The following is a 10,597-nucleotide window of genomic DNA, read 5'->3' as shown; positions in this document are numbered from 1 at the left end:
TTTTTTTTAGATCTGCATAACTTTAACTTTCATAGCCTCAGACCTTACACATGCTTAGAGAGCAGGCTACCAAGGAGCTATCTCCAGAGCCCAGAAGACATTTCTTTAAAAGAAAATCAACTAGCCTTTACTGGCATCAAACAAGAGAAAGACTCAAGTTGCTAAACACGCTTATGAAACAGAAGTCAGAAGCAGCAGATAGAACCTTACTATGGACCTATCAGAAACAAAAAGAATTACAGGGAAAACTATTATGATTAATTCTTTTCTTCCAACTTAGATAAATGGACAAATTCCTAGAAACACACTGATTAACAAAACCTACTGTGGTGGTTTGAATAAGAATGCCCCTGCCATAGGCTCATCTATTTGAATGCTTAGTAACCAAGGAGTGGAACTACTTGAGAAAGATTAGGAGGTGTGGCTTTGTAAAAGGAAGTGTGTCACTGAGGGTGTACTTTGAAGTTTTAAAACCCAAGCTAGACCAGTATCTCTTTCTCTTCCTATTGCCTATGGGTCCAAATGTAGAAATCTCACCTACTTCTCCAGTACCATATTTGCCCTCATGCTGCCATGTTCCCCTGCATTATGATGATGAACTAAACCTCTGAAACTGTATGCAAGCCCCAATTAAATGCTTTCCTTTTTAATAGTTGACATGGCCTGGTGGTGGTGGAGCACACCTTCAATCCCAGCACTTGGAAAGCAGAGGCAAGAGGATAACTGTGAGTTGAAGGCCAGCCTGATCTACAGAGTGAGATCCAGGACAGCCAATGCTACACAAAGAGACTATGTCTCAAAAAATAAAAGCAAAACAAAAACAAACAAACAAAAAAAGAGTTGACATAGTCATGGTTTCTCTTCAAAGCAATAAAACAGCAACCAAGTCACCGACTAAAGAAGAAACAACAACAACAACAACAAAAACTGAATAATCCCCAAATAAAGAGACAAGATTGATAATTTAAAACAAAAACAAAAACAAAAAAAAGAAAGAAACCTTCCACAAAAATCCCCAAACCAAGCCAGGTGTGATGGCACATGCCTGTAATCCAAGTACTCAGGGAGGCAGAGGCAAGCAGATGTCTGTAAATTCGAGGCCAGCCTGGTCTACAAAGTGAGCCCAGGACAGCCAAGACTATGGCTTCACAGAGAAACCCTGTCTAGGAAAAAAAAATAGAATCCCAGAACCAGAGTTCTATAGAAGAACAGAAGTGTATAAATGATATATAATATGTAAATATTTAAGATTTATTACAATGGTTACTGTGGTCCAGCTAATCCAACAATGGCTGTCTACCAACAGTAGCTGTTTGGTCTATAAGGCTGACTGTCTCAGCTGGTCTTCAGTGTACTCCAGAATTCAGAAAAAGTATGCTCTAATGCCAGTGAAGGAATGAACTTGACATCAAGAGTGAGGGCAAGCAGGCACAAAGCAGGTACTTCCCTCTTCTGTGTCCTTTATGTGGCTGATTAGAAGATGTGGCCCAGATTTAAGATGGCTCTTCCCACTTTAAAGTCCAGATTTAGGATGGGTCTTCAATCAAGAAAACTCCCTCACAGGTGTACCCAGCCTCTTGGAGTTTAGTTAATTCCAGACACAGTCAAGCCGACAACCCAGCAGAGCCATTGCAGCAGTTAAGAGTATTTAGCCGAAAAAAAAAAAAAAGAGTACTTAGTGCTTTTGCAAAGACCCAAGTTCGTTTCCCAACACCCACATAGTGGCCCATAACTACCTGTAACTCCAGTTCCAGGATATCCCCCTTCTGACCTCCTCAGACTCCTTCACATACATGGGTGCAAATAGATGCACTCAGGCATACACACACACACAAATATACATAAATAAATTTCTTTAAATGCTCAGGACTAGAGGACTTCACAGGCCAATCTACTGAACATTTTAAAAATTAATACGCCTGCTGACTCTTGGATATGTTTTTTCTTTTCTCCAATCCTCTTTCATCCTATTAATCCCCCTGCTTAAAACTATATTAAAATATCCCTCAATAAACTTCAACTCCAATTCATAAAAACTTAATAGGACATATCAACTTTCCCAAAAAAAGTGAATACTTATGATTCCATTACTTTTCTTATTGCTGTGACCGAATATCTGACAGCATCGCACAAAGCAGCCCCAGCTGTGGCATCAGGGTCACAAGGCAGCTAGTCACACTGCATCCATAGCCAGGAGGCAGAGAGAGATGCTGGTGCCCATCAGGCTTCCTCACACCTTTTTCTTCTCTTATTCAGTTCTGAGTCTGGCCATATAACCTGAAAAAAATAATCAGAAAGGGTTCATTTCTATAGTCAATTTCATTGCATTTTAAAATTCATTCTGTGTGCGTGTGGTTTGTGTTTTGGAGCAAGCATGCAAAGACATAAAGGTAGGTACATTAGAGTACAATTTTCAATCCGTTCTCTCCCCTTCTATACTGTAAAACCTGGGGATTAAACTTTGGATTAATCACACTTGGCAACAGGTGCCTTTACCTCCTTGACCATCTCACTGGCCCTCTGTGATCATCTTTTTGTTTTCTTTTGGTTTGGTTTGGTTTTGGGTTTTTTTTTTTTTTTTGTTTTTGTTTTTTTTTTTGTTTTTTGAGATAGGATTTCTCTGTGTAGCCCTGGCTGTACTGGAACTCACTTTGTAGACCAGGCAGGCCTCAAACTCAGAGATCTGCCTGCCTTTGCCTCCCAAGTGCTGGGATTAAAGGTGTGATCCTGATCATACTTTGAGATCACACTTTTTTAAGATTTGAGATGAGGTCTTATAAGACCAAGACTGTCCTTAAACTCGTGATCCTCCTCCTCCTACCTCCCAAGTGCTAGAATTACAGGCAAGTACTACCAGGCCTGGTTGACAAATAACTTTTTAAGTTTATCATTATAAAAGCGTGCTGATAAGAAAAACATTCAGAAATAAACCAGAGAATAACCAGCTGCCCCATCTACGTCATACTAAAACATGGCATAAAGACAGTCTGACTCCAGGGAAACAGCTTTTGCTTGATTTACTATTTAGTATCAAATAAGAGTCAGACAATTTAAAACCCCATAAAGTTAGCTGCTAACTTGTAGACAGCTGAGTGCAGTACAAGTCGATTTTTGTCTGTTCTTTCCAGTAATAATACAGATGATTTCTGCCAGAGAGCAAAGAAAACCAAAGGTTATATTGTATTGCTCTGAACTCAGGCCATTCTTCCCAAATGCCAAAAATCTCTATGTAAAAGCAAAACAAGAGTGCTGTTCAGAATTTTTGAAAATTGACTTTGAATGTGTCTTCTGCATTTACTTCACAGCCATGGATACACAGTTGATGTCTAGGAGCCTCAGTTTCCCCTTCTGTATAATGTGAATGCTACTGCCTGGCTCAGGGGGTTGTAATACAACAAGAGGATCCAGTGGAACCATAAAGGTTAAAGTGTGTGTGACTGGTGGATATTACTACTGGAGGACATATGTGAATAGTAGCCCTGCAGTAGATCCTGCATACCATGTACAGCTCTGCTCTTCCTAAATTTGTACTAAACTGAAACCCTGCTTATCCAAAACTAAAGGGAAAGCAAAGTCTAATCCAAAACTCTCCTTTTATCCAGGCATAGTTCCTGGAATCGCAGCACTATCAAAACCAAGGCAGGAGGATCACAAGTTCAAGGCCAGCCTTGGCTTTATAGAAAATTCTTGTCCAACTTTGCTATATATAGAGACCTTTTCTCAAACACACAAACACACGCAGATACACACACACACACACAACTAATTGCATTTTCTTTGAATCACCACCATTAAGGAGCAGGATAAATGCTTTCGTCCATGAATTAATGAAAAGTCTCCTAAGACTTCTTTTTCTTAGTTTGTGTCTAGAGAAAAGTTGAATGCTTAAAAACCTATTATGTGAAATCGGAGTTTCAGGAAAACAGAGCCAATTGGATAGATGTATGTTTAGGAAAGGAGAAAGAGAGAAGGGGGAGAGAGGAAGGGTGTGGGAGGTTGATTTTAAGGAATGAAAGAACTGGCTCCCATGAATGTGGAGGCTGGCAGGATAGGCGAGTAGAATAAAAACATGAAAAGAGCTCATGTTCCGTTGGAATTGAAAGGCAGCCTTGTTGGCAGAATCCCCTGGCCCTTTTTTCTTAAGGCCTGAAACTGACTGGCTGAGGCATACCCAGATTTAAGAGGATAATCCATAATCTTAAAACCTGTCTATGTAAATCTTAATCTCATCTCAGAAATCGCTTTCACAACAATATCCAGACTTCTTTAACCCAACCCATTAAGTACTGTCTAGCAAAATCAACACACAAAGTTAACTCAAACACACTGTGTGCTCCTGTCTGAAGAAACCTTAATCTAGGTAATGGTATGTCTAGAACACAAAGCAACTCCACAACACGAAGAAACAAGACAGAAAACAAGCAAGACAAAACAAACAAGCAAGAAAATGGGATGTTGGGTCTAAAGATGGAGGTGGTAGTCATGTGAGCTTTTGGACTCTGAGCAACCTTGTATGGTGTGTTCTGAGCAGAAAGAGACAACTAGAACCAGTGTGAGAAGGGCAGACCGCTGGAAGAAAAAATATAGGCCTGCCCCCTGAAAATGCACAGAGTGGGCCTCCCTGAGCTACCATGGGTTCCCTGCCATGGGAGTTATACAAACTGGTGATATTGTGGAGGGATTCCATTGTGACAGTGAAGTGTTTGGGAAAACACTGTCACAATATGTGATACTAAATAGTACTGGACCATGGCTCCTTTTTCCATAGTTTGCTGTAACAATGACTAAATCTTTTCCCTTTTCTAAGTCTTTAGTCTCCAGTGATGACTGGATTGTGATGTTAAATTAGACTACATTCTCTGGAAGAACATGCAACTGTACAATTTCTTTAAAATCGGGTCTCAAAAATCTTACGATCATTACAGTCTGAGTTTACCCTTTTAAAAAAATATTTTTTATTATGGGGGAGGGAGCCTGCATTATGTCTATGTACCACATGCATGCAGGATCAGAAGAGGGCATTGTATCCTCTGGGAATGGAGTTAAAGATGGCGGTGAGCTGTTACCCAGGTGCTGGGGATCAGACCCAGATCCTCTGGAAGAGAAGACTGTGCTCTTAATTACTGAGCCATCGCTCCAGCCCTAGCTTTACCTTTTTAGGCACATCTATGAGGGGTGATCCATCTTGTCCTACTACCCTACTGTATTAGTTACTTTTCTATTGCCGTGATAAAACAACCAAGGCAACTCTTTGGGCTTACATGAGAGCTGCACACAGAAATTTGTACTTTAAAATTTTTTATTGCATCCAATTAACAATTAGGAAGGAAGCAAGGCAGAAATGATAGAACTTTCTCAACAGTAGAATTCGAGAGGAAACAAGATGCTGAAAAGGAAATGGGAAGATTCCATTTTCTAGGTTAAAAGTGGGGAGATGGTCACATGGTCTCATTAGTACAATAATTTGAATGCATTCTCATAACTTAATTCCAAAGTGTTCAATTTGCAGTTGCAGAGCTAGGAGAGCAGACAGATTGTTACTGGCATATATCTCAGTTTGCCTTTCTAATTTTTCAAGAAAACTGTGGCACCAAAATAAGAGCACTTATATTTATTGGGTTTTTTGTTTTGTTTTGTTTTGTTTTTTCATAAAATATTCTTTTCTTGTTTGTTTGTTTTTTGAGGCAGTGTATCACTATGTAGCTCTGGCTGTCCCGGAATTCACACTATGTAAACCATGCTAGGCTCAAACTCAAGAGATTCGCCTGCCTCTGCTAAGGTTAAAAACCTGTGCCACCACGCCCTGCTTTAGCCCTGCTTTAGGAACACTTCTCAGCAGGGCATGGTGGCTCATACCTATAATCCTACCAATAAAGAGACTGAACAAAATATAATAAAACATTTTTATTCCTTAATTTAACTTGTCCAGGGTTACTTAGCCTATCAGGGACAGCACTTGTTTGAGGATTTGTTTGTTTGCAGAGATAGGAGTTGAACCCAGACCCTTCCACATGATAAACAAACACTCTATCACTGAGCTACACCCCTCTTTTGACATTTTTATTTTAAGCAGGGTCTCACTGTGCTGCTGCCTCAGGTCTGCTTTTCCCCACTGGGTCTCCAGGCACCAGGATGGACTGGAAGCAATGAAGCTTAGCTGGGGCAGATGGGTTAGGCGGGATCTCAGTCGGCGTTGAGTGCAGAAGAAACAGCCTTCTCTGAGGCAATTTTCAGTGAAATAGTTCTCTTTACTGGGGGTAGATAAATACTATATAAACCTTGGGGAGTCAGTTGGGGTTTTCAGGGTAAGTGTACATCATTGGCTGGGGCTGAGGTGCTGGAAATGCTTCATTTGCATGAAGAGGAATTCTGGGTGCTAGCTCTCCTTATTATAAGGAGAGACATTTAACCTGAGAGCTGGCCAACAGGGTAGCAGAGGTTAGGGTCACAAGGCTACATGCATCAGGACATGCAGGCCCAAAGCATGGAGGAGGCAGCCCTACTCCTGCCAGTCTCAGGATAACATTTTTCATCTTGGCCTCACTCTTGTTCCGGACTGACTCCCCTGGTTCCACAATCACTGTGAAGCCTATCTAATATGATTAAAGTACAGTCACCAATTTTACATTTTCCTTAACATATGTACCTAAATTATATCTGCATTCCTTTCTTGTTCTGAGGATAGAAGTTCCTCTGCGTTTACTACTCCAGTAGGCCCAAAGAAGATGATCAGTGTCCCTTTCAGTGCCTCACAGACTTCCAGTTGCCAGCAGCCCGTGTCTGTGAGTATTCCCTGAGCCACAGAAACCCAGTAATTAACACTCTTTCCAGGACCAAGTCTTCAGGGGTATAAATATCCTCAGCTTCCTGCCAATTATAACTGGCAGAATAATTTCTAAGAAGCATGTTATATTGTTTCCCAGAGTGTCTCTGTGGACCTAGGCCACAGACTGATAATCAGATCACTCCCCTTCCGGGAACACTCTTCCTGGCATACCCTGAATCCCTCAACTACTCTGACTCTTGTCTCAAGACTCTTGTCTCTATTCTGCTTCAGACCATACTTGATGTCTGGCTTCCGGCAAGTTCAGCCCACAGAGAAGCTTCAGTGGGGACTGAGAGGGTTTCACTCTACCCTCAGCTTCTCTACTGGCACCAGAGGTTCCTGATGGTAACGGCTCACTCAACAACTGCAACTTCAGATCTCAGGCTTCAAAAAGCGCCACACTTTTACTAGCCATGGAGTACCATAATGTCCCTTTAGATTCACGGGCAGGCCGACAGTCAGACAGACAGACAGACAGACAGACAGACACACACACACACACACACACACACACACACACACACACACACACGTGCGCGCTTTTGAAAACAACTCCCACAACAAGCTTTTCTCTAAGTTAGCAACTTTACCTGTTAGGTGGCTAGTGAGATAATAGAGGCTTGACGGTCATTAAGGAGGGATCCCAACTTCAGAATCAGCAGCTTGTAAAACCAGGAACTGATGAAAAGAATGGGATCTGAGTTGTATTTGGGAGCCCTGGATGGAGACACGGCATTCTGAACTGCCCATAATCATAAACTCCCTACTTATAGGAAGGCTTTCTGGTAAAGAAATAAGACACACATTATCCTTTTCTTAAGAGCTAAACCAAACAGGCCTGTCAGTGACTTGGACAGGAAAATGCCTCCTTGGGGAAACAATCTAGAAATTCAAGAACAGCAAAAAGCCTTACCTAAAACATACATGGGCACAATGGTCCCTTTGGCCAGTGTATGCTTGTACAACTTGAGAGTGTGCTCAACACACGACGGTCCCTTTGTCCACTGGCCACTCTCGCTCTTTCACTTCACCCTGTGATAAACCCCACCTCTCTTCTACACCATACTCCATATGTCTTCTCTGAATTCTTTCAATGAACATCATAAGAACAGTAGCTTCAGAGAGGATAGTTAAGGAAGATAAGAGGCAAAAAAATAGATAGTGGGAAAAGCAGGAGCACTAGGTGAAATAGACAGTGTAACTGAAGTGAGCGGCGCCAGTGGTGGGAGGGAAGGCCTCGTGTTGGCTTCAGGTAGGTCACAAAACATCCAAAGAAAGTTCTTGCTTGGGTGGGTCTAAGTTGGCATCTCCCAGGCAGTCAAATGGAAGCATTATGCCCACATATATTTCAGAGAGGCTTTTTGCTGTTTTGTAAGTCTCTAGAATAGCATCTTCCCCAGTGGGGCATTTCTCTGTCCAGTGGTTGACAGGCCCATCTGGATTAACTCTTAATACTGGAGTGGAGCTGGAGACTCCATTGTTAGCATACTTGCTAGCTATCAGCCAAAGATATCAGCTTCTCTCTACAACAGGTCTCAGCAGAGAGCTAGCTACTCATACGATCCTCTGACAGGGATGGGGTTATGTTTATGTTTTGATTTGTTGTCGTTGTTGCTTTGCCTTACTATCTATAGCCCATGCTGGCCTGAAACTCAAGGCAATTCTCCTGCCTTAGCTTCACATGTACTGGGACTACAGTCAGGGGCCATAAAAGTAGCTGTATTTTTTTTTTAATTTCAAACTTTATTTTTTTATCAAAAAAATCACACATGAAAATTCACCTGATCCAAAAACTGTAAACTCAGTGAACATCCATACAGTTAGAGTAGCCATTTGAAACAGAAGCTGTGGGCCTTTGCATTAGGTGGAGAGATGATTCAGCACTTAAGAGTACTGGCTGCTCTTCTAGAGGACCCGGGTTCAATTTCCAGCTCCCACATATCAGCTCACAACTACCTGTAACTTCTGTTCCAGGGGATCCAACACCCTCACACAGACATACATGCAAATAAAACGGCAATAAAAATAAAATAAATATAAATTAAGCTGGGGGTAATGGCACACATCTTTGATCCCAGTACTCAGGTGACAGAGGAAGGCAGATCTCTGTGAGTTTGAGGCCAGCCTGATCTGCAAAGGGAGTTCCAGGAAAACCAGTACTGTTACACAGAGAAACCCTGTCTCGAAAAAAAAAAAATTTATATTCTTACCATCAAATACATTCTTATGCATTTACCCACAATCAAAAATGAAAAATCTATGAGTTAGAACTAGAAAAACAACTATATCCTCTTTCATGACTCATGTTCATTACTAAATTCAATCCTTCCTGGTCCTCTATTTTTTAGCCATTTTTGTTAACTTCATGTTATACTATACTGTACATTTGCTTACATATATGTACCATATTATTGACTAGAGCCTACACATGGGAGAGAACACATGGTTTTCTCTCTAAGACTGTGTGACCTCAATATTAAACACTCTAAATACATCCATTTCCTGAAAATTAACCTTTTTATAATCACTTTTGGAAGTGTCATTTCATCACTTCTGTAGTATGCTCCTGATTACCAGGGTATGAATACACTGAGTATGGACCACCAGAGAAAGCTTGGAGACTGGTTTCACAGACTGGCTCGACAGTAACCAAACATCAGGCTGAACTTCCCTGTGAGAGCAGAAAGTTCCTCAGACAGCATCGTTTAAAGTCTAAAAGAACTCTCTAAAAGTGAACAGTAAAAGACACCAGAATGAATAGATGAGAACACAGACACTTGGGAAACGCCAGTTATCCAAGGTAACCAAAGAAGTCAAAGTAATATCCAAGAAGTAAGCTGGAGATGAGTGTACTGTGCAGGCAAAGGAGGACCTGGAGCACACAGCAGCACTGACAGTGTGCTGTGTTCTCCCCAGTGCACTTTCCTGAGCTCACCTTGCTCTTGCAGCAAGAAGCAAAGCTTAGTTGGAAGAGCTTTTGGCATCATCACAAATGGACTGGGTTCTCACACAACAGCAGCAAATTCTCAGCCCAAGTGGAGCTCTGAAGATCTGGTTAATGTGTTTAGCAAGTGACTGGCTCTTTCCTGGGCCCTCTTGTGAAATAAGCTTTCCTGTCTGGTATCCATCACGATTTGTGAGCTGGAACAAAGTAAACCTGAGACTGAACAAGTCAGTTTCAACCCATTCTCTTACACATTTAAAACTCTCATCCTTTCCTGGTCTTTTCATTTAGACCTCTGATACAAAGAGACAGGGTTAATGGTGGTTTCCGAGGAAATAAAGTCACAGTGAATGAATTCAGGCAAGTCATTAAACAAATCATCCCCTGGCCTAACCAGTGCCTTGCTGCATGGTTCCAAGCTACAGCCTTCTTGTGACAGATATACTGCCCAAAGCTAACTCAAAAACCCCACAGGCTCAACTTTCAAAATAGGCTAGCCCTGCTAGCCCTGGCATGTCACTTCTGAAGGGCTCTAGCATGCCAGAGCATGACAAACATGGCTGTGACAGGCCTTGTCCTTCCCTCATTCCCTCTACCTCAATAAAAACTGTTAGATTACATTCACATACGGCCATACCCTTCTATGCTCTGTCTAGAGGCAGTCCTTTGTCCCTCCAGGGAAAATATCCCTTCTTTACCCCTCCCTTGCCCCCCTCTTCTCTTCTTCCTCACCCTCTATCGCCTGTCTTTGTCTCTTATTCCCCTCACTTTGTCCCTCTGGAACAAATAAATCTCCTTTGCACTGGGAACTTGGTCTTGGTGTGTCT

Source organism: Meriones unguiculatus, chromosome 2, assembly GCF_030254825.1.
Source record: "Meriones unguiculatus strain TT.TT164.6M chromosome 2, Bangor_MerUng_6.1, whole genome shotgun sequence".
Taxonomy (NCBI): Eukaryota; Metazoa; Chordata; class Mammalia; order Rodentia; family Muridae; genus Meriones; species Meriones unguiculatus.
The sequence above is the reverse complement of the archived record's forward strand: the minus strand, read 5'-3'. Positions refer to the sequence as shown.